A 25,040-nucleotide genomic window follows, 5' to 3' on the forward strand; every position below is an offset into this window, starting at 1 on the left:
GTTACAGGACACTGTTGAGTCACAGTCCGAAGCTACGATCTCATAGTGATCCGGGACTGCTAACAGGCGAGGCGCGTGGATGTTGCGGCCGGGATGGCAGATCCCTACATGGCTGGGCAGCGTGTCGAATTGCCTCCTGGCCAGTGGCCGCCGGCTTATAAGGTCCGTCGGTGGATGGACCTTTTGGGATTATTTTCGATCACGTGAGTAGCGTAGGTAAATAGTCCGCTTGTGGATCGTGACCTCTTGCACTGCTCTCGATCCGCGGTACTCGGGTAGCGGGCCCTGGCGGCCGTAGGTTGAGAAGGGAGGCTGTGTTTTCGTCTCCGGCAGTGACCTGCTTTGGATTAACTTGCTGTGATGAAGGCATCCGGCAGCCGTGTTCTGCCATTCGGAATGCCGATTTTGCAGGCAGACGGGAGGACGGTGCTACTCAGTTGATTAAGAAAAACAATAGCGTGATATTTCCATATAGCACTGGAAGTGTGCTGCTTGACGCAGTGAGTCGATTAAATATGTAGACGTACTGTTGCAAAGTTATTTTTAATAGACTGAAGTGCCAAAGAAACTGGTAAAGGAATGCCTATTCAGATACAGCGAATTGTAAACAGGCAGAATACGGCGCTGCTGTCGGCAATGCCTATATAAGACAACATGTGTCTGGCGCAGTTATTATGTCGGCTACTGCTGCTATAATGGCAGGTTATCAAGATTTAAGTGAGTTTGAATGTGGTGTTATACACGGCGCACGAGCCATGGGAGACAGCATCTCCGAGGTAGCGAGTAAGGAAGTGGGTATTTTCCTGCACGACCATTTCACGAGTGTACTGCGAATATCAGGAATCCAGTAAAACATCAAATCGCCGACATCGCTGCTGATGGAAAAAACATCCTGCAAGAACGAGAACAATGACAACTGAAGAGAATCGTTCAACGTCACAGAAGTGCAACCCTTTCTCAAATTGCCGCAGATTTCAATGCTGGGCCATCAACAAGTGTAAGCGTGCCAACCATTCAACGAAACATCATCGATACGAGCTTTCGGAGTCGAAGGCCCACTCGTGTACCCTTGATGACTGCACGACACAAAGCCTTACGCCTGGGGCCCGTCAACAACGACACTAGACTGTTGATGGCTAGAAATATGTTGCCTGGTCGGACGAGTGTCGTTTCAAATTGTATCGACCAGATGGGCGCGTACGGGTATGGAGACAATCTCATGAATCCATGTAGCCTGCATGTCAGCAGGGGACTGTTCAACCTGGTGGAGGCTCTGTAATGGTGTGGGGAGTGTGCAATTGGAGTGATGTGGCACCCCTGATACGTCTAGATACGACTCTGTCAGGTAAAATGTACGTAAGCATCCTGTCTGCTCACCTGGATCCATTCATGTCTATCGTGCATTCCGACAGATTTGGGCTATTACAGTATGACAATGCGACACCCAGCACATGCAGAACTGCAGAAGAGTGGCTGCAGGAACACTCATTTCATTTTAAACACTTCTGCTGGCCACCAAACTCCGCAGACATGAACACATTCACCCTATCTGGTATGCCTTGCAACATGCTGTTCCTAAGAGAGCTCCACTCCCTCGTACTCTTACGGATTTATGGACAGCCCTGCAGGTTTCATGGTGTCAGTTCCCTCCAGCACTACTTCAGACATTAATCGAGTCCATGTCACGTCGTGCTGCAACACTTCTGCGTATTCGCGGGGTGTATCAGTTTTTATGGCACGTTCTTGTGGTAATAAGGAAGGCGACCGGTCGACTTCGGTTTACTGGGAGAATTTTAGGAAAGTGTAGCTCATTCTTGAGAACAGTTGGAGTGTTCGCGATTCCCACCAGGTCAGATTGAAGGAAGATCTGTTATCAATGGGTCCGATAAACACGGAGATGCTTCGTGAACTAAAATCGGTATGTTTAGAGGAGGACGTTATTTTCGCGAAATACTGCTGAGAAAATTTAGTGAGCTGGCATTTGAAGCTGACTGTAGAAAGATTCTACTGCCGCCAACATACACTAAGATAAGACAGGATTGCGGCCATATCTGCAACAAGAAATGGTAATACAAAATGAAATGTAAAGAACCGATTTAATGTTTCATTATCAACAGCAAACCCTCCGCATGCTCATTGAACTAATTAGTTTTCATATAGAGGAGAAGGGATAGAATGATAGGACATCTGTTAAAACATCAGGGAAAGACTTCCATGGTACTAGAGGCAACTGTAGAGGGCAAAAACTATTGAGGAAGACAGAGATTGGGCGCCTAAAAAAAGGAAATAAAAAAGAATAAAAAAAGGGGAGTCGTCTAGGTAGTCATTGTACCCTCATTGTATTTACGATTGGAACAGTAAAGGAAATCACTTGTAGTGCTACAAGTTAGGTTCGGAATGCGCTATACGGTCACCTGCGGAAAATGTATGCCAGTGTAGATATTGATTCAGACCTAATGCATTGGAAATCAAACAAAACAAGTGCAAATGTACTGCGAACTTATCACATACTCGTGACAAGAGGAAATATCTACCTTACAAGTGACAAAGACAAGTGTGTATGAGACGTAGTGATTTATTAGAATATTGGAATGTATGTTTTTCCCAAGTTGCAGGGCTTTGTATAAGATACTGCGGATCCTAACAATCAGCAACACTGCCATGTGAATTAAACCATTGGCCATTGTTTCAATAACACGCAGTACCAGCTGTCAGTGCCTGTCTAGCAGGTAAAAAGCCTGTAAAGAGGTGACATGTACGGGTATGTGGAGCGAGATATTCATTGGATAGCGAGAAGGAAACTTGCTGGCAATTTATCGACGAAACGCCAATAAAGCTCATCTTTCACCTGTTGAGGGGCCGTCCAATATGTTGCTGCTAACATGTACGGTTCGTTCGAGAGGCAATAACAGGGGAGAGAGGTGACATCGTCATTGCAGAAACTACAATGGCTCGGTCGACATTTCTGGTCTGGTTGGAATACGCTTTTCCGAAGGTACGACATAGTGAGGCTACATTATAATACCAAACTAGTAGTTCAGCGAGAATAATATGTTTAAAAATGCGATTTTCGAGAAATGAAACTCGATTTTTCCTTAAAATTAGTAAACAAGTGTCTGCTTTAGAGCAATATAATGAAATTTTCTCGTCATCTGACATCTGCCTATACAGAATTATCAGAATGTATGAATTGAGTGGAAACGAAACAATAAACTAATGACAATTGGGTAATGGTGGCAGCTGATGTAGTGTGGTCGGTTTTGCTAATGTCTGTAATGTCGTGAATGGAATGGATGCTACGATTAAATGGGCTGATAAATTACGTGGACTAGACAAAGTTTTGATTACAACTTAGAAAATATTGAGCATCGACCCTGAAACTTGGTGGCAGAGGTATTTCTTCTTTTGCCGGCCGCGGTGGCCGAGCGATTCTGGGCGCTTCAGTCCGGAACCGCGCGACTGCTACGGTCGCAGGTTCGAATCCTTCCTCTGGCATGGATATATGTGATGTCCTTAGGTTGGTTAGGTTTAAGTAGTTCTAAGTTCTAGGGGACTGATGACCTCAGATGTTAAGTCCCATAGTGCTCAGAGTCATTTGAATCATTTTGAACTTCTTCTTTTCATATTCATCATTCAATGCGACATTTATTCAAAAAATCCGAGACCTTGGTTGTTGAAGACTGTATGCTGGCTGGTCAGGAAATGTGACATCTTGTACATCAGCCCGTCGTCATTCTGGAAATGCTTGCCACCCAGTTGTCGTCGGCGACCATGTGCTAACGTGCTACAGTACACTGCAATTATTACACTAAAAATTATGCCGTTTCACTTCGAATGCGATCCGAATACCGCATTAAAATTACGTTTCTCTTCGATTGCATGCTGATACGCAAACAAAATGGATGAAAGCATGTTTTGTAGAGCTGTCTCCGCAATGACAAGAAGCTAGTGACGAGTGCTGAAATCATTTCAGCCACACTGTTATCCCGTCAAAGAAGGGGCACGTCTCCAATAAAATTATTTCAATGAAAACAGTCTTGATTGCATGTCAATTATTTAACTCATTTTGCGACCGGTTTCTATCTCTTATAGGATCATCGTCAGACCATATTTACTGCTTGCTGACTGTAGGAGACTGTGCCATAGAGCAAGCCGCTCTGGAGAGACATGAAGAACACTGCAGCAGTGTTATTAATGAGTAAATGTAGTCTGTTTATGAGATCGAAACCGGCCACCGGATGAAATTATTAAATTATACGTGAGAAAGACCTTCTGATCTCTAACAACGAGGACAATGGAAAGTCAGATATAGAAGGCCAATAGAAAAGTGCTAATTTTCACATGAGTGCAAGTTTATATTGCTAACGTTCTCTTTGACGCTTTGAAGGTTCATCATTAACACGTCACCCTCCGTAGGCTTTCGCATAATTAAATGTCAATTACACTTAGGCAGTAAAAGGCTTCAGGATATCTTAACATAAATAATATTGTTGTTAAATGCTTGTCTTCACTCTGGCCACGCACTCAGAGACGTCGAATTACGAAAAACCGAACGAAGTAGGTTCGCATCCTGTTGTATGCTAACACATTTCCCTCCTTCGCCTTTATAACAGAATCTAGGTTCAGTAATAACGTTTGTTTCTTCCCCTGTCGCAAATATGAGTTCGTTTTCTCCGATTACGAGTGTTTTGTGAATCGTATGACGTGAATTTCGATTATGTTTCTAGGCAGAAGTATTGAAAAGAATATGATAACCAAAGTTAATGGCTTCAGCTCCGAAGTTATAGACAAATTTTTCAGCAGAAAACAGTGACGTATGGACTTCATTTTGTGTCACTGAGCGAGTATTACTTTTTATTTTAAAACATTTTTTTGAATTTGTTTGCTGTTTACTTTTTTAATGCTGAAGCAGATAGGTAAAATTTTGTATGAGCCTCCACTATCGCCACCCAATGGTTTCTTTATCTGTGACAAAAAGAAGAAGTCACTGGGTGACACGTAAGGAGTATTTGGGGCTGATGAGACAGCAGGAAAAATTTGGTAACCCAAAGAATAATCTTATGTGACCGAGTTCTGTGCAGTGTCAGGTGGGCCATTGTCACGGAGAAGGAACACGAACTCGGACATCTTCTCGCAACACTTTGTCTTGAGAGCCTCTTGTGAAGTCGTCAGGAGTTTTCCGCAAGATGATTCTGTGACCGCTGGCCCCTTACGAGCTTGATCTGTTCCAGTGATCACTCACATCGAGTTACCCTCTGATGTACTTGAATAATTATAATTGAAACGACAGCTGTATTGTAATCCAGCGTCGTTTATTCAATACATGCTAACCGTTTCGACGCCAGTAAGTGCCATCGTCAGACCCCAAGCATAATCTACCGTCAACATACGAACCACAATGACAAAAACTAATGGAGACTTCAGATGAAAACAGTACAGTTTATTAAGCGTGTTACATCATCATGCACAACAAACAAAGTCGAGTGCAGTGGGGCCAAAATCAACTGGATTCCGTAGCTACCAGTAACAAAACCACCAGATAGACAAACCATTGTCCACCTCCTGATTTCACCTTCTCCCTTGTCTTCGTCGGTAACAACAAACACAAAAATACACTGTACAGGCCGTCATCACAGTCGTTCACACTAAAGAGATACAACCCTGACGCTTCGTAACAGATCGGAAGAGATCGACGCCAACCCAACTGCACTAACAGTAAGACTCAGACGCACCCGTAATATTCTCTTTAGGGTAAAGAGCACGCTAAGAAGAATTCATAACTCACTGAACACTTAAACGTACAAAACATCGTAATTAAAAAAATTTGGTAATTTCGGTAGTTTAGGTAATTAGTGCTGCATTTTATAGTTCATAACTAGTGCTATACAGGGTGTTTTGCGAAGAGCGTGCAAAAATATAACGGGACATAGAGAATGCTCCACTGAATACTTTGCGTGAAACCTTGGGTCGGAGAAGCCAGCTTCAGGAGATATGGAAGTAAACTTGTCTACCTCTTTGCCCAACATTACTGTTTTCCAGATAGTTTACAACTAACACGCGTACAAGTTTATAGGTACTGTTCTGTTTATTTACACGTACATTCTTTATTTCCTGCAAATAAGGAAGAGCGTGGTTACTAGGAAGTATTTCCCGGTCGCTGGATTTGAAGGGGATGTTATATTCCATGCCCTGCGTGGTGACCTGACCTGAATCCTCTTGATTATTTTCTATGGGGATATCAAATGTCAGTTGCGTATGAGACCTCAGTGGATACGGAAATGGAATTAGTTGCCAGAATAGTAGTTGCCTGTGATGTGTTTCGAAACACATCAGGGACATTTGTCAGCATGCATTAGAATCTTGTTCGCCAATGTCGTGCTTGCATTGAAGTTGACTGCCGTCAGTTTCAGCACATTTTGTAACATACAATACAAATGATTCTTTTATTGTGTCAGTAATGGTATTTTCCATTAACAGTAACTAATATGAGTAAAATAGTACACAGTACTGTGATTTATTCCTATTATCTCCTATCATATCCCAGTTTCGCAACCTCAAAGTGCTCAGTGGAGCATCCTCTATGCCCTGTTAAATTTTTGCACCCTCTTGCAGAAACACCCTGTATTTTAGAGTCTCCGTCTATCCTTGCGACTGATGGTCTGTCGTACTTCAAACGTCCACTTACGTAGTGACACACCTGAGGCCGTCGTTTTGATGTTATTTTATTATATTGCAACCACCATCTTCATTTCACCTCCTCAGCGTCAGTGAAGGCCTTAAGATGTTGTAATGAGTCACCGAAACAGGTTGGCATATACTAAAACAACATCAAAATGCCGGGTGCAGGTGTTAGATTTTTTACGCAAGTTTTATAACTGTCTGTCTCCGTAGCTGCGTAGTCAGCGTAGACGGGTGCCATACGGAGGACCCAAGTTCGAATTCCGTTACTGCCAAGGCTTTTTCCTCAGCGTCGTGTTTCCTAATGAGGAGCTACTTGACGGAGCAGTAACTGCTCCACGGTCTGTAAAGTGTGTAAAAGGACCGGGAAATCGGTGTGCTGACCACAGGTCCCTCCATACAACATCCACTCGAGACCACAAGGTAGGGGATGACTCGGCAGCCGGAGACATCCATTGGGCCTTCACGGTCTGGTGACTAACTCGTTTTTCAAGTTACATAATATCATACATGTCTGTTTCAGTCGAAACAATTATACAGATAAAATACAAAAAACTACGAATTCTCCACCTGTGAATAAAACCCATAATCGAAATACAGTAATATATGTGAGAGAATACATTTAGAATTGATTGAAGTGTCGTACAATGATACGTTAACCGTCACTGAGATTGTAATTCGTTAAATTTTTATGATAAATTTCTTTGGCGAAGTGACGCCTACAATTGAACTATAAATTTTAAGACGTGATCACGTTTTGGAGAACACTGTGTTTGGAAATGCTAATTCCGCCAACATATCCACTACTTTTTACAAAAACCGAATTGATAATTTCCTTAGAAATCTTTTCAATTGCTTAATCTTTGAATTATTATTTTTTTTATTTATTATAATCTTTCTATGTTCACATATACTAAATATGTTCCAGTAAAACTAAATTCGTAAACATTCTATTCTCCGAATAATAAACTCACAAATATCGACGGAGAAGTGCTATTCTCGATGAGACAAATGCGACTACACAACTATCTTAGAGATACGATAATAAATTGTGGACTAAAATGCATTTGATATTAAGATTTTCTCTTCTCTTGGTGGCCGTGGTGGAGGGAGGGGGGTTAGATAACATGCTACCTGGGACTTTATGCTTCTCTCAAAGGTGAAGTGTTTCACTAAAATAGCTGTTCAGTCAACTGTATGTCGCAGTTAATTGGGTTTGAACAGAGTTCCATTTGTACAAGAATCACATTTACTATACCCCGACCTAACGACAACTCATACTCCGGGTCAGACACCATTATCGACAAAGCAACACCATAGATTGCTGACTTACACAACGGCTCGCGCTAGGAGGCACTCGAAAACTGGCAGTCGGAAAAGCAGGTACTCGCAACCCTTCAAGTGGTGCCCTCAATTAGGGCTAAGAAGAGGGAACAAGCGATGGTTGTACAAAACCACCTTGGTTCATCAAGGAGATAGTGACATAGTCTAATACGATCGAGGAAATCTGTCTTACCTTGGTTCATCAAGGAGATAGTGACATAGTCTTATACGATCGAGGAAATCTGTCTTGGGCTGAGGGCATGTATACGTACCGGATCATTAATACGTTTGAGGACTTTGCTATTGTGTACGACTACCTGCCTTTTGATTTCTTGGATATCTTGGTTAACTGTACTATACACCTCATGGGCTGCAGCGGACATTGGCTCCGTACGTACAGGTTACGGTCTACACCAATTTTTATGCAGTGATTATGCTGAATAAATTAGTGTTTGGTCACTTTCAGTGTCGAGTCATTCAGAGAAGGGTTTCTTTTTTATATTCATATTAGTTACAGATCGCAGAATTTTACATCAGGTTACTAATGCAGGTCTATGAAGATTATTTCCGGACACGGGTAGAAATTGATTTTGGATCACATCGTGCCAACATATGGGGCAGTGCTGGTCGTTTTCCGAGACAAAAATCAAAACTGTACTTGATGTGATTGTGTGAACTGAAAGAAGCGTGTCGACAGATGTAAAGATAATTCCAGGAGTAAGCCAAGAAAATGTGATAGAATCGTTACTGCTTGCATTCTGTGTATAAAAGATGTAGTGGTTAATGTCGGAGGTCGTTTACCGATTACGCGGTCGTCTATAAGTAGTTGGCAACAGCAGAAGACTGTACCGTATTGCAATTAAACCTGAAAAGGATCGAACATTGATGCAGTAACTGGCAGTTGATCCTGAACGGAAATAGATATAACGTATTGTGCATAAATAGTCGAAGAACCCCACTGCTGTACGATTACACTATTGGCGACAAGTCACTAGGACCACTGTTAATTACCGGGAGAAGCGACCAGACCAACCAAAAATGGAATGACCATATGAAGCAAATTGTAGGAAAAGCCTATTTCAGGCTCAGATTCATTGAAAGAATCTTAAATGAATATATAAAGAAAAGTGGATTACAAGACATGTGTTCGACCACTACGTGCAAGGCCAGTTGGTAACAGAACGGGCCTCACCGGCATACTAGTCGTATCCAGGGCATCAGCCGTCGCCGCAGTCAACGATCTGATGATGCAGCACCCTCAGCAAATGCAGCGGCAGCAAGCTTCAGCAGTTCATCGCCCTGCTGTGTAGGAACAGCTTGGATCAAGACAATGGCCCCCGTTCAAGACGCTTTCGCATGACATAGAAATGAGCCTTTTTCCACACGATCAGCTCAGGACATACGTATTTAAATCCCGGCGGGACCGGCTATCGACGTCGAACAGCTGAACTATGCCATGATGATCAGTCTGTGCCAGTCGACGCCGTACCAATGACGCAGCCGGCATCGCCATTGCCGTTAGTCAAACCTTGAACTGCCACCTAACCACATGGGAGGCGAACACACCATATGACACTGTGTCGGTGTATTTGCTGCACTCGCTATGGATCAACACTAACAGCACCGAAGACTGACTAAGTGTAAACAAATCGCAACAAAGCGTTACTTGTATCCATAAGCAGACGTTTTCTGCTGCACCAACATCTGTCTCCGATAGAGAATAGTCGCCCATACCAAGCTGTGCTAGAAGCCCCATTACAAATACTTCAGCACTTATTATCAATCTGGGATACATAATAATCGGATTAATAGAGGAGATAGGTCCAACGAAAAGCGGCGAGTTCTGTCACGGGATCGTTTAGCTGACGCCAGAAATTTTCGGAGAATTTCAACATACTCCAGTAGCAAACGCTGCAGGAGATGGGTTGTGCATCACGGAGAGAATTACTATTCAAATTTCGAAAGAACACTGTCCGGAAGGAGGAGGACAAAATATTACTTACTGATACGTGCGTATCGATTATTCTCCGTGATCACAAGCTGACGCAGAGATACTGATCGTGTGTGTGAAATCTTATGGGACTTAACTGCTAAGGTCATCAGTCCCTAAGATTACACACTACTTAACCTAAATTATCCTAAGGACAAACGCACACACCCATGCCCGAGGGAGGACTCGAACCTCCGCCGCGACCAGCTTCACAGTCCATGACTGCAGCGCCTAAGACCGCTCGGCTAATACCGCGCGGCTATTGATTGTGACTCAGGCCTAGGGGTTGTACGGCGTGGAAAAACATTGTTAATCAGCATGCAGGAATGACGGCGACGAAATTGGTTTGTGTTGGGTTGGCGTGTGGGCCGAGAGGTGACGTTGTGATATTGATGTGAGTGGCTGTTTTCCACTACGGCTGGACTGGGCAGTGGCGTTTTTGGAGCCGTGGCTGACTGGTGCGTGTAACGGGGAACGAGAGAGCAATAGCGGCCGGAATTGCTTTGTCTGCTACTTGTGGCATGAGGTGTGGATCCCATTTTAATACCGAGACGGTGCTCTGACCTTGTCTGTCCGCAGTGCAATGGACAGTGAGCTTCTTTTGCACCTTGTCTAGCAGTGCAGTTTCACGCAAAGCTACGAACTTTGTTCTACGGTGCCAGTGACACTCACCTTATATGATACTGATTTGGGTCCCAGTTTTAGAAGTTTTGACCTCACTTGCGAGCTGCTTAGCATTGATCTGCAAATTCAGCTCCTTATTTGACAGGGTGTTGAAGCAAGGTGTATTTCTCACAGACTAGTTCAGTCTACGAAAGATGTTACTAGTTCAGGTGAGAGGTGCAGAGATTAATTTGAGTTGGATGTGCCTGGCATGATGCGTAAACTAATCTTTTGTGTGTGTCTATTTTAGATGGCCGTCTATTAATGTGTTCTCTAGTGTAATTAGTGTAGAGTGCAGAGGGCACCGACGAGTGGCACTGTCAGCAACAAGGAATACAAATGTCTGCTCTGACGCAGTGCGACTGAGCCAGCGCCGGAACTAGGAAAGGTGTCATGCACACTTCGTTTGTACCGTATTTCTGATAATGTATTGTAATTTAATGCAGTTGTTCTATGGATGCTGTGAATTTTCGTCTTTTTAATTAAATACTATTTTTCTTAAGCTGCTCGTGTTACAGTCATTTTATGAAAGTTTCTTCTTTGAACTATTTAATGGGCAGTTACAATTTGTCCGTTGGCTCTCGCAGACGAGCTCTATGCGTAAATATCACCGACTACTACTATAATCTGGATACAGAAATTTCGTTTCTCTCGAACCGTAAGGTGACTTGCGGAGTGTGGATGTAGATGTAGATTATGCACGTCGGATATCACTGCAAGAGAGTACTTGCTCTTTAGCACTAGGCCGTTAGCATTGGCTGCCCTACAACTGCCATTTCCTTGTAGGTATGTGGAAATACTATCTGCTAATCCCATAACAAAATTTCATGAGGCTTGTGAGGAATATAGCCGGCGTTTCTTCCAACTTAGTGATGAATGATATTGAAAGCAATGTGTCAGTTCAAGTACCAATGTATGAAGAAACTTGTAATAATTGTTGTGTTAATACTAGCGGAAAAGTATTTTTTTTAATAAAAGCTCAGTGGCTTCCCACTTTAGGCTTTTTGTATCCAAGAAAACCTGCAAACCTGCCCTGCGATTAATCCCCCACCATGTTTCACATACCCACATACATCTCGTGGCTTTAACACAACCAGCAACTCCGTGAAATTAGAACTAATATGGATGTTTACCGACAATAATTCCTCTCAGTCGTCATTCGTGAATGGAACAGGGACGGGAGAGAACATGTACCAGAAGCACCCTACACCCCGAACCGTAAGGTGACTTGCGGAGTGTGGATGTAGATGTAGATTATGCACGTCGGATATCACTGCAAGAGAGTACTTGCTCTTTAGCACTAGGCCGTTAGCATTAGCTGCCCTACAACTGCCATTTCCTTGTAGGTATGTGGAAATACTATCTGCTAATCCCATAACAAAATTTCATGAGGCTGATGCCTGTATGTCAACTTGCAAACATAGACTGCAGTCATCCAGACATTCGCATCAAAATGGTTCAAATGGCTCTGAGCACTATGCGACTTAACTTCTCAGGTCATCAGTCGCCTAGAACTTAGAACTAATTAAAGCTAACTAACTTAAGGTAATCACACACATCCATGCCCGAGGCAGGATTCGAACTTGCGACCGTAGCGGTCACTCGGTTCCAGAATATAGTGCCTAGAACAGCACGGCCATTCCGGCCGGCGTTCGCATCAGTATAGACTTTGTCTTTATACACATCTCCCCATTCACAGTGCGTTAGTGATCTTTGTTTTCGCCATTTCTCATGATATACGCTTCATGTTAGTCTGGATTTCCTGCACCACATAATCTGTGACTGCACAAAAAAGAGAGAAATATATTGCATTGTACGCACTGCAGTTTATAGGTTCTAATAATTGAGTGAAACCACGTTTGGTTTCTAACATTTGACTCATCCTTTTCATTACCACGGTATCGTCATTACTTCATCGTTCCTGCAAATTTGTATTATCATCACGGGAATGCGCGAGAGATCGAACCTGCAAAAGTTTTCCACATAAATTGTTCGACATTGATCCGGAAGCTATATGATTAGGCTCCACCTCGGTGACAGGTTGTTTATAAACGCTGCATCATGACGTGGCTGAATGGCTAACACTCTCTCATGTCACGCGCTGACATGTCACTGTCACCGATGTTTCGGTGATTTCCTGCCATTGACACATCGGGAAAATGAGAGGGGCGCCGGGGAGTGTCATTTGATCACGTAAATCATTTAGCGAGCTCCGGCGGTTGCCCTACTAGCTGCCACGGCGACGAGCCCCTGCAGACGGCTGTTACACCCCACGTTCCCCGAAAAGCTGTCACTGAAATGCGCTAACAGCGCCCATAAAACATTTGTCAACGCCGAGCGCCCTCCGTTGCGACACTGGAATATTTACGCCGTCGCTGGGAGTAGGCGAGGTGGCAGGTTGCTGTGCGACTCGAGAAGCAGGGGTGGGGGTTGATGGAGGGGAGGTGACAGGGAAGGGAGGGGAGTCCGCTACTACTGGGCCTGAACGCAGAATAATGTGACGTCGAGCCGGAGTTTGCTTCTCTCCAGCAAGGCTCTGCAAGTGCACAGCGATTTCCACGCTGTCAGAATGGGGCCATTTTAATGTCAGTTCGCTGTTAGAAATTTTCCAGAAGCTCTCGCGTCTAAGCTATGTCTAAAATATTTCTCTTGGGAAGTGTTTGATTCGTCTCCTTGTTTACTTATACGCTACACATTGTTGTAGTGCTACTGCAGACATAAATTACGTGACTAGCAAAGGCACATCTTTTACTGAAGCCTGGTGTACGGTAAGGTAAGATGGCGACGTCAGGAAATTTCTATAAGGTACTAGTAAGATGTTTTGAAACGATGTTACAAGCCTCTAAACAAGTTATACAGATGAGCAAAACCTTGCGTACTGGTTGAGTTTAACACAAACATCGTAGAATTGTGTTATGAGAAGAATATGAAGTTATGTATACACGCGTTTAAAGCATGTTGCTTTCCTTGTTATCTCCCATCGGCTGTATAAAAAATTACAGCCAAACACGACACATGTATTGAAAATTATGACAAAACTCTAAATGTAACGTAGTTATATCAGTTGATCCCCATTTCTTAAGATTGTTTTCTCAGTAAACAAGCAGCTGCTTACACGTCCTTTACGCTGATTATTAAGTGCTCGCTTCGGTGACGTCAATGATACTGCATACGGTGTTGTCAGTCAAGCTGTGTATGTCAGTGATACCGACATTTCGTTTCATCACCATCAACCTGGCGATGTGGTATTAAGGCAATGTTAGGTATAAGGGACAGCCAAATGAACGCGAGATACATGTGGAATAAAAAAGTAAACTTTCATTATTTCAAGATTGATTTCTGTATCTGTTAATACATTAATCCAACTGAGACAAGGCGGTTAATATTTTCATGGTAAAATATTTTCGGTTGGCTATGGAACGGTCATTGTACTCAGGCACGCACCTCTTCGTACAAAGCAAATCGACAACCACGAATTTCTCTCTTCAGGGCTCTATAAGTATGGAAGTCGCATTGGGAGGGATCTGAGCTGTCTTGAGGATGTGTAAGGACTTGCCAGTGAAATTTCTGCATCACAATCGGCACAAGCTTGGCAACATTTGAGCCCGCCCTGAAAAAAGACATTAGTTCAGCTTGCTTCAGACGAAGAGGTGTACTCCTGGTTCTGCAGGCAAAACCGCAAGCATTTTTCCTTGATGACACTGACCGTCTTGCCTCTCAGTGGGATAAATGTATTAACAGTTATGGATTCGGGAGGATGTCGGTTCAATCCGGTCTCCGGCCATTCTGATTTAGGTTTTCCTTGATTTTTCTAAATCCTTTCAGGCAAATGCCGGGATAGTTCCTTTGAAAGGGCACGGCCGATTTCCTTACCCATCCTTCCCTAACCCGAGGTTGTGCTCCGTCTCTAATGACCTCGTTGCCGAGGGGACGTCAAACGCTTATCTCCTCTTTCTTAACATTTATGGCAAGTACCGGGTGGTTAAAGTTAAGTTTTCCCTATTTAACACGCTATAACATGGAAATTAATTACCGTAAAAGTACCCAACTTGGTACCATTAATGTAGAGAGTACGAGGTGCATGATTTCTTTGCACCATAGCGCCACCGTCCATTTACAACTGCCGTGATCAGTCATCGTGATTCATAGTCTCACACACCTGACCGGTCGCAGTGTGTCAACATGAGCTTGGACAAAAGGAGCAGGACAAATATTGGTGAAGATCTATTGTCAAAACAACAGTAATGTTGCAGCTGCACTTCGAGAATATTGCAGGCTGGAAGGATTACGGAAGGGTCCTCTTTCTCCATTTGATATGCGGAGCATGACGAAGAATTTAGAATCAACTGGAGAACTGGGCGTGGCCCCGGGAAAAGGTCGACGACCGGTTGCACCACAGGTGGTTGATTGCTGTTACTATGGCAGACAACGCTGCGTGCAATTCCCGATCGTCAGGCAGTTCGCGTGCTGTGTCACGACAGTCGAACATCCCGTGGTCCACTGTACGGAAGGTGCTTCAAACCATTCTCAAATGGTATCCGTATACTTTCACCACAGGACGCAAAACGACCTTTTTGAACAAGTTCGCGCTCAAGGACCAAAATGTCCAGTGTGACTGACCAGCGATACTGCGATATGCTTCGCCAGCGTGGCATACCCGCCCTACAGGACAGACACGCACTGAACTCCACAGTTTTCATGCAAGATGGGGCTCTACCGCGCATCGCTCATGAAGTTCACTTGCTTTTCCGAAAATGTACCCGTAACTGGAGATATTACTCTGTACCCTTTGTGCTAGTACGGTAATTAGTTTCCGTGTTATATTGTGTTAAATAGGGAAAGTTTAATTATAACTACCAGGCACTTTTGAAATAAAAAAGTTTATTTCTTTTTTCCATGCGTCTGGTTTTCATTTGTCTGTCCCTCTAGTGACGGAAGATTGGGGGGAGGGGGGGAAGGAGGAGCCGGCCGGAGTGGCAGAGAGGTTCTAGGCGCTTCAGTCTGGAACCGCGTGACCGCTACTGTCGCATGTTCGAATCGTACCTCGGGCATGGATGTGTGTGATGTCCTTAGGTTGGTTAGGTTTAAGTAGTTCTGAGTTAGAGGAGACTGATGACCTCAGCTGTTAAGTCCCATAGTGCTCAGAGCCATTTGAACCACTGGAGTGGGGGGGGAGGGGGGGGGAATTTTTGAGTGCGAGGTCATTAATTTCAGACGTTAGTTTTAGGCGCTGTGTAAAATCGAGCTTAGAAAAAGAGCTTACAAGAGGAGAATTCTCTGTCACTCCTCTGGCAGAAGTGTACCTTGGACACTAATTGGGTTTTCAACATGGTAGAGGTCAGTGTAGGTGGTTCTCTGAAGCTAACAGTGGAAGAAGGCTCATGCTTTCTGTGGCGGTACACGAGGTCTTGCGTAAATTTACAGTGGTGGAGAGGAGACGTGTGCTGTCGCCACCTCAAAGAACGATAAGAATCTGCTTGCAGCACCAGGTCGCTACACCATAGAGGTCATAGTTGCCGCAGCGAAGCACGTTGCAATAAGCAGGTACAGAGAGTGGACAAAAATATGGAAACACCGAAAACACATTACAATGCCTAATACGATGTCGGTAAACAGTTCACATTCAAGGGAATGTTATACCATTTTTCACGCAAAATGGTGGCAAATTCAGATACTGATGGAGGTCGATAGGGCCCACGCAATCTACTTTTCAAAGCTTCAGCGGTATTGAGATCAGGCGACTATGGTGGCCAGGGAGGTAGGATAATTCATCCCCGTGCTCAAAAAACTAGACCTGGACGCTGAGTTCTCTGTGTCCTGTCGTCTTGAAACTCGCCATCGCCTTTGGCGCACAAAAATTGCACCATGAGGTGGATTTCATCTGCTACGACGTAAAGTCAAGCGCCGGCACGCCAGTTGGGAACAATAAAGAAGAGATGGCTGTGAGAAGACGTCAGCCAATCGCACGCTGAACGACCCCTCTCTAGGACGACAACGTGATAGCAGCGGCCCCTATGTGAAGAAGACATACGAGCCGCGCCCGACTATTCGCGGCCCAGTCGAATAACAGCTTCAAGACTAGCTGAGCCGTGGCGAGCTGGCGCCAGTCTTATTTTGTTCCTGTATCGTTGAGATCTATTGAGGTTAAGGTAAGCTGTCTTTGCTTTTCGCGTGTCTTATCTTGCGGCTTCGCAGCCGAAGCGAGTTGGTTGTTAGCCTTCGACGGGAACCCTCGAGAAGTCGTATCATTCGCAGGGGAGACGAGTGTCAACTGCTGCCCAACGAGTGTGATGACCGTTGCACGTTGTGGTGTGAAATTGATTGGGCGTTTTGCCGACATGGGCAGCTTGGAGATACAAGTTCTGTGACTTTGCTGGGAACAAAATTTGAAGGAAAGCAGTGAAGCTGTGGAACCTGCTCCCTCGTATTGTTTACCTGATATGGAGTAAGTCGTCGTAATTGTTTGTTCACCGACGCACTCAGAGATTTTAAACTTTATTATTATTATGGGAGACTTTCTTGGCGTAGTTAAATGGTGGTCATTATTTGAAAATTTTCTCAGAAGTTCTTTTTGTATCTATTGCAATCAAATGATTTTATGCCCGCCCCCGGTAGCTGAGTGGCAGTCGGCTCTCAGCCGTGGCAGCGTGCAGACGGCCCCGTGCGCTGGCCAGTGCTCTGCTGCAGGCGTTGTTTACTTCCGCGTTGTAGCTTTCAGGCTTGCGTCCGTCCACCGTGAACACCATGTCGAGCGCTTACCGCCGTGCGACCCTTAAAGTTTCCTTCCCAGCTGAACATGCGCGACCTCGTGCACATGAAGTTGAAACGTCCATACGTGAAGAAGTTCGTTTAGATCCTAACCACGTTATCGGAATCCATTTTTCGATCACGAGTAGTGTCGTTCATATTAAAATGACAAACACCGAGGTGTGTGAAGATGTTATTCGCCGCCATGCCAATGGACTTAAGTTCAAATACTCTGATGGTCACGTCGGTGCTGTAACTCTTGAACTCGCAGAGTACGGTCAACGCACGATTAGGGTGTTTGAACTACCTTTTGAAGTGCCGAAGGACGAAGTTGTCTCTGCGTTACAACCATACGGTAACGTCATCGGTTACGTAGAGGAAAAATGGCAAACCTTCACGACCTACCATGTCCTTAATGGTGTGCGACAGGTCAAAATTGAACTGAAAAAACATATACCATCATACCTGACCATTGGCGGGGTGCGAGCCATTGTCATGTACGACGGCCAACCCCGAACATGTGCGGGTTGTGGACAAGAAGGTCACGTCAGATCCGCCTGCATGCGACGCCGCCTGATCCAGACGCCGGTCGGCGAGGAAGCGTCCCCAGCGGTGATGACTCACATCCCTGTCACATACGCCAAGGTTGCCCAGGAAGGTAGCACGTCTACACAGAGTCTTCCTGCTCCGTTGACGTCGTCTGATCAGGTAGATGCAACCGCTCCTGAGATTCCTTCTGAGGTGCCCCAGACGCCAGATCCTAACCTGCCGAATCATCGCAGCACTGTGACTGAAAATGCTACTGAGATGGACGTTGATCCGGGAGTGGTACCTACTTCTGCTTTCCTTCAGACTGGTCCGGAGTCAGACGAAAGCCACCCGCAATCGGACTCTGAACGACTTGTTCGAAAACAAGGGTCGACACGAAAGAGAAAGAAACGTAGCCGTACACCCCCTGATGAATCCATTCTACGGATGGATACCGGGGATGCAGACCCGAAGATGGACGACAAACCGCTCTTTGATGACCGAAAGGCTGATGCGAAAGACCCGCCACAGGCGACCACTGGCAACGAACACCCCTCCTTACTGACGCCGTCGCCCCCACAGGTCGACGTTGAAGAGAGCCTATCCGATGAGACGAAAACTACGTCTCCTCTCCACGTGGATGACGTGCACAGCCGATGCCCTACCGCAGCATCAGTCTCCTGGGCGGACGACGTGGAGATCGAAGGGACTGGGGTGGATGCTGCTGATGATGGGGCACCCCCATCGGTTGCGCCCGCGCCCGCAAACTCTCCACAATAGCAGCCTCTTCAGCGGACCGGCAAGATCGACAACCTCTAGCTCCTGAAGAAGAAGCCCCGCCTGTGCCTGTGGGACTCCAACACCAGCATTATCGTGTCGCAACGATTAACCTCGTGACCATTCGTGCGCCCCACAAACTAGCGCTGCTCCGCGATATGATTTATGATGCGGACATAGATATTGCGCTTTTTCAGGAAGTGCATGTCGCCGATTTTTCACCACCACATGGCTTCACGGTGCATCTTTCTCCCGCTTCGGACACCGGTAGTGGTGTTGCCATCATCTTACGCGAAGGTCTTCCTGCCGAAGATGTCCTATACCTCCCCAGCGGCAGAGGTATGGCCCTTACTCTCTTTGGTGTACGCATCATCAATATTTATGCGCCGTCGGGCTCCAGCTACCGTCGTGAACGCAATGCCTTCTTCGCGAATGAAGTCACACCCCTTTTTATGGGACCACACGATGACTGGATCATGGGTGGAGACTTCAACTGCACCCAGCGACCTCAGGATCAATTGCCGCGTCACTCACCATGCGCAGCTCTGGAAACAGTCGTCACGCGGCTACAATTTGTCGATACGTGGAGACATGTTCACGGTGATCTTTTTGGCTTTACGTACCACACTGCGCACTCCTCTAGCCGACTGGATCGCATCTACATCTCGCGATCCCTAATTCAACACACTCGACAGGCTGAAATCTGGCCTGTTGCTTTCTCAGACCATGAGGCTTACTTCTGTGATGTTGTTCTCACAAGACAGGCAGTATGGCACGGACGTGGTTTATGGAAACTGAACACGGCACTTCTTAATTCACCTGACTGTCGACTTCTAATAGAAGACACTTGGATCACATGTAATAGACGCCGACCCACGTATCCGTCTACCATATCCTGGTGGATCCAGTGTGCAAAACCTGCTCTTCGAAAAACTTTAATCCGGTATGGCAAAGATGTTGTCGCCTGGAGGAATAGCACTATGGACTTTTACTACAGGATCCTACGAGAATGCTCCACGATGCCAGCCTCCCCTGAGCGCCATACAAGGATGAACCAAGCTAAGGCCCAAATCTCCCATCTCATGCGACGGCATTTGGAAGGGGCGATAGTACGATCTCGTACTGCTGATCGCATGCCTCATGAACATCCGTCGATGTACCATATCATCCAAGAACGACAAAATCGACGCCGAAAATTGATTCACGTCCTAACGGATCAAGAAGGGCGTCGCTACGTAACCCAATCTGCCATAGGGAATGTGCTCCACGCCCACTACCGGCAGCTCTACGCCGTAGTTCCACATTCCCCAGAGTTGATCGAGGAAGTCTCACAGCTCAACTTCGGTGGTATCCCAGGGGATGCGGCGATTGACTTGATGTCAGAGGTGACTGATGAGGAAGTCCGCGATGCGATCCGGGCAGGAACCATCAATCGCTCCCCGGGCCCCTACGGTCTTCCCCTCGAATTTTATCGCACCTTCCGTGATTTGTTAGAGTCCACCTTCACCTCCATCTGTCGGGAACTGATGTCTCCGGAAGTACCTGTGCCGGACGCTTTCATGGAAGGAATTATTATTCCTGTACATAAACCGCACGGTGGCAACAATATCAGTGATTATCGGCCCCTCACCCTCCTTAACAGTGATATGAAAATCTTCACTCGCCTTTTGGCAGCACGACTTAAAAACGTTGCCCGCTATGTTGTGTCGCCAGACCAAGCATCTTTGGGAGGAGATAATAATATCCGCATGGCTTTATGCCGCTACAGGGATATGATCGCCGTTACCCAGGCACAACGCCTCTCTGGGGCACTTGCGTCTTTGGACTTTAGTCAAGCTTTTGATAGGGTTGACCATTCGTTCCTTACGGCCGTTCTCCACCATATGGGTTTCCCGGTCGCCGTTATCACGGTAGTGATGCGCCTTCTGCGGGGTGCCTCATCCAGGATTATGTACAATGGCAGACTCACTCCACCGATAATAATATGTCCATCCGTACGACAAGGTTGCCCTCTATCAGCAATTTTGTACGCCTTTTCCTTGGAATCCTTGCTATGTGGACTAAGACAACGTTTGGTAGGGTTGTCCATAGATCGCTACCGATTCTGTTGCACGGCCTATGCTGACGATGTACTCATCTGTTTACGTAATGCCGACGAAGTTCGAGCTCTTTTGACGTGGGTAGCGACTTATGGTGAGGCGTCGGGTAGCTCTTTAAACGTACGTAAGTCACAAGTTATGTTCATTGGCACGGGACTTCCCGTGGAGTGCGTTACACCTCTCACCACCGTTGATACCATTCGTTGTTTGGGAATAGATTTTTCATCTGATCTCCGGTGTTCAGCCACCATCAACTGCCGACGCCTCCTTTTAATGATCAGAGCAGGTCTTATGGACCATCGCCTTCGATCCCTAGATATTCTCCAACGAGCTCGATATGTCAATACATATATCGCATCCCGAGTTCCCCATGTAGCGCAAGTTCTACCTTTCCCGCTTACTGTGGCACGTCGCATGTTGGCAGCGATGGCATCTTTCGTCAGCTCTGGGATGTTGTTCAAAATTAGCTATGCGACCCTTACTCTTCCCCGTGAACGAGGTGGGATAGGTCTGTTTCACGTGCCGGATAGAGCTCGCGCCCTATTTGTCAGCTCCCAGATGGCGGTATGGACACGTTGCCCAACGAGCCTCACTGGTCTCCTCCTGTCGGCATACTCGCCGGTCTCACTGTCAGCCCCAGTGATCATCTCGGATGTTCCGGCCCAGTTCCATTATATACGGTACTTCTTTCTGGAACTCAGTTATCTACGCCTCACCTTACCAAGACAGTTTTTACTCAAGACAAAGGCAGTATACAATGTCCTCCAATTAGGTCGTCCACCTAACCCGATTGAACAAAAGTTCCCCCAGGTTGACTGGCGTCATGTATGGCGCGCGGTGTTCGCCTGTTACCTTGACACGAATGTTCAATCTGTCTGGTACATAACTGTCAATGGTAAGCAAATCAACCAATTTCGCCTTCATCGTATTCACCTCGCCCAATCACCTCTATGCTCCACGTGTGGAGTGCCAGACAATGATGAACATCGGTTTGTTTGCGGACCGGCGGCGGAGGTTTGGCACTTGGTTCGACGTATTGTGGCTTTTCTAACGCGGGACATTCCGGATCGGATTACTCCCCTTTCATTATTATTTCCGGAACGTGACTATTTCCCTCGGACAAAGACCAATGCTGTGAATTGGATTCGCGGACATGCCATTCACTACTTATTTGGACAAACTGTAGACTCTGCACTCGATTTTTGGACATACCTCAATGACCGTCATTATGTCGCTGTCCGTCACCCAAAATACAGACAATTTTTCTCGAACTTCCTTGGGAGTGCTTTCCACGAGCCGCCTCGCAGCTGGAATGTGTTAAGCCAAGAGAGAAGAAGGTTTCCTGTTTGAACCAATGAACATTTCTGAACAATTGAACGGAACACATCAATTTCGAGAAGACGTGACTCAACATATTACTAGCGGGGCGCAGAAGGCGTCTGATCAATTACACAAATAAATAAATAAATAAATAAATAAATAAATAAATATAAAACAAAAAAAATTAAAATAAAATTCAGAAAAAGCAAGATTTTGTTTTGTTTTTCAGGATAGCCCTAACCTTGATTTCCCATATTTCCCCTGGTATATAGGCAGCTCTCTGGGGTAGGTTTAGTCGGGAGCCAACGCCTGAAGTGGCCCAGATTTTTTTTTTTGTTATAGGATGAAAAGTGGCGGTGGCACTTGTTTTTTTTTTAGTTCCATTCAAAAAAAAAATAGAAAAAAAGGGAAAAAAGAAAAAAAAAGTGGTCAGCGCGACAGACTGTCAATCCTAAGGGCCCGGGTTCGATTCCCGTCTGGGTCTCAGATTTTTCTGCACAGTCTGCCTTCGGCGGTGCTACGGCACAGACGTCTGTTTACGTCCCTGCCGGAGAAGTTCGCGCTCGCGCAGTTGTTTACCTCTTCGGCGTACTCGTGCGTTTAGACGACTCGATATAGAATGGCACATGCATACCGAAAGGCGACTCTCAAGATTAGTTTTTCGAATGAATATGCGAGACCGAAAGCCTACGAAATAGAAAGGTTCCTGCGAGACGAAGTTAAACTTGACTACAACGAACTTATCGGAATCCACCTCTCCATAGTGAGCAGTGTTGTTTACGTCAAGCTGATTAACGATGCAGTATGTGACAGAATCATCCGAGATACTAAACATGGACTCAAATTTCGTCACTCTGATGGACATGTTGGAGAAGTAACTATTGATCATGCAGGACTGGGCTTACGAAACATACGTATTTTCGAACTTCCCTTCGAGGTTCCTTCTGACTTGGTCGTTGACGCCTTACGCCCATATGGAAGAGTGCTTAGCCACGTTGAGGAAAAATGGTCCAACTTCACGACTTACCCCTTTCTCAATGGGGTGCGTCAAATCAGAATAGAACTGACACAACATGTACCCTCATACTTGTTCATCGGCGGATGCAGAGCTATAGTCATATACGATGGACAGCCCAAAACATGCTCAGGCTGCGGGTAAGAGGGCCACGTCCGTTCCGAATGTATGCAGCGGAGGATAGTGCAAGTTCCAAACGGCCGCTGCCACTAACATATGCGGACGCATTTCGAACGGATCCCATCCCGAAAAATGACCAGCTACAGAATCCTGACAGTTTACGGCAGCCGACTGCGGCGGAGACCGCCTCCAGTGACGAAACGACGCACACCTCTGCCGCTCCGGCGCCGACGACGCACTTAACTGAGCGGAAAGGATCGGTAGGAGAAATGGAAATTGACCCTGCTGTTGTGCCGACAGCTGCTTTCGTCCCTGAGCACCGGGAGTCACTTCCGCACTCTGATACGGAGGCGCACACGCGCAAACAACGATCGCCGAAGCGCCACAAGAAACGACGGCTAGCGCCGTCGGATACCTGCTTACTGCAGTCCACGTCAGACGGACTTGGGTGTGACGCCGATACAGTGCATTCGGATGCGCAACGGGAGTTTATACCTCCCACACAGCAGTACGACACGAATCATGCTACACAGGGGTTGAATACAGACACACCGGACGGAAAGCCGACGGAAGGAGTCCCTCCACCCACCGCAGCAACGCCACCGCCTTCGGTCAGCCCGGCAGGAGAGACACGACGGGAGCTGGACCTCCAGCACAGGAACTGGGCCGACGAATCCGATACTGACCCCCACACCGACGACGCACCCGCCATGGCGAGTGCTGTGTCCACCGAATGTTAACCGCGCAGAAGATGCAGACTGACGCACAGACAGCATGTCACCGGGCAGAAGCACAAAAATTAACATAAGCGTTCATGTGCGCTTTACGCACTGAGGAACAGCGGCAGGCATATCGAACAGCCTCTATTGATATTAATACGATCAGAACGCCTGTCAAATTGCAATTATTACGAGACATGTTGCATGTGTCAGACGTCGACATCGCTCTGCTGCAGGAAGTATGTGTTGAGAGCTTCCCCGACCTCTATGAGTACGATACGTACATTACACCTACTACCGACGGCGGCAGCGGAACAGCGATACTTCTACGTAGCGGCATAGTAGCCGAGGACGTGGTGTACCTGCCGTCAGCGCGAGGACTGGCGCTCACAGTGCTGGGAGTACGGGTCGTTAACATTTACGCTCCGTCGGGGTCAGACAGACGGCGCGACCGATCCCGATTCTACGCAGAGGAGATTGCAACACTATTCTTAGGTCGGTATGAACATGTCTTATTTGGAGGCGACTTCAACTGCGTGCTCGCACCAAAAGATCAACACCCACGTTACACTTCGTGCCCGGAGCTGCGGCAACTCATACAGGACGTGACTCTCATTGATACATGGGAGAAGATACATGGCGACAGACGTGGATACACCTACGTCACGAGTCACTCTGCAAGTCGTCTCGATCGCATTTACGTAACACGTCGTCTCGAACCTGCGATCCTCGATGCGGAATTGTGGCCTGTCGCCTTTTCAGATCACATAGCATATATATGCACGGCCTCCTTGAGTCGTCAACAAGTGTGGAGGAGTCGCAGTGTTTGGAAACTGAATACAGCACACCTTAGGGAACCTGAGTGCAAACGCTTAGTCGAAGACACTTGGCATGTGTGTGAACGACGCCTCCCGACATATCCGACGACGTTGCAGTGGTGGCTGGAATGCGTTAAGCCTGCATTGCGCCGAGCGTTAATTGCATACGGAAGGGAGCAGATGATGTGGAGGCGATACACGACGGAATTTTATTTCACGATGCTGCGCGAACTTTCTGTAAAA

Source organism: Schistocerca americana, chromosome 2, assembly GCF_021461395.2.
Source record: "Schistocerca americana isolate TAMUIC-IGC-003095 chromosome 2, iqSchAmer2.1, whole genome shotgun sequence".
Taxonomy (NCBI): Eukaryota; Metazoa; Arthropoda; class Insecta; order Orthoptera; family Acrididae; genus Schistocerca; species Schistocerca americana.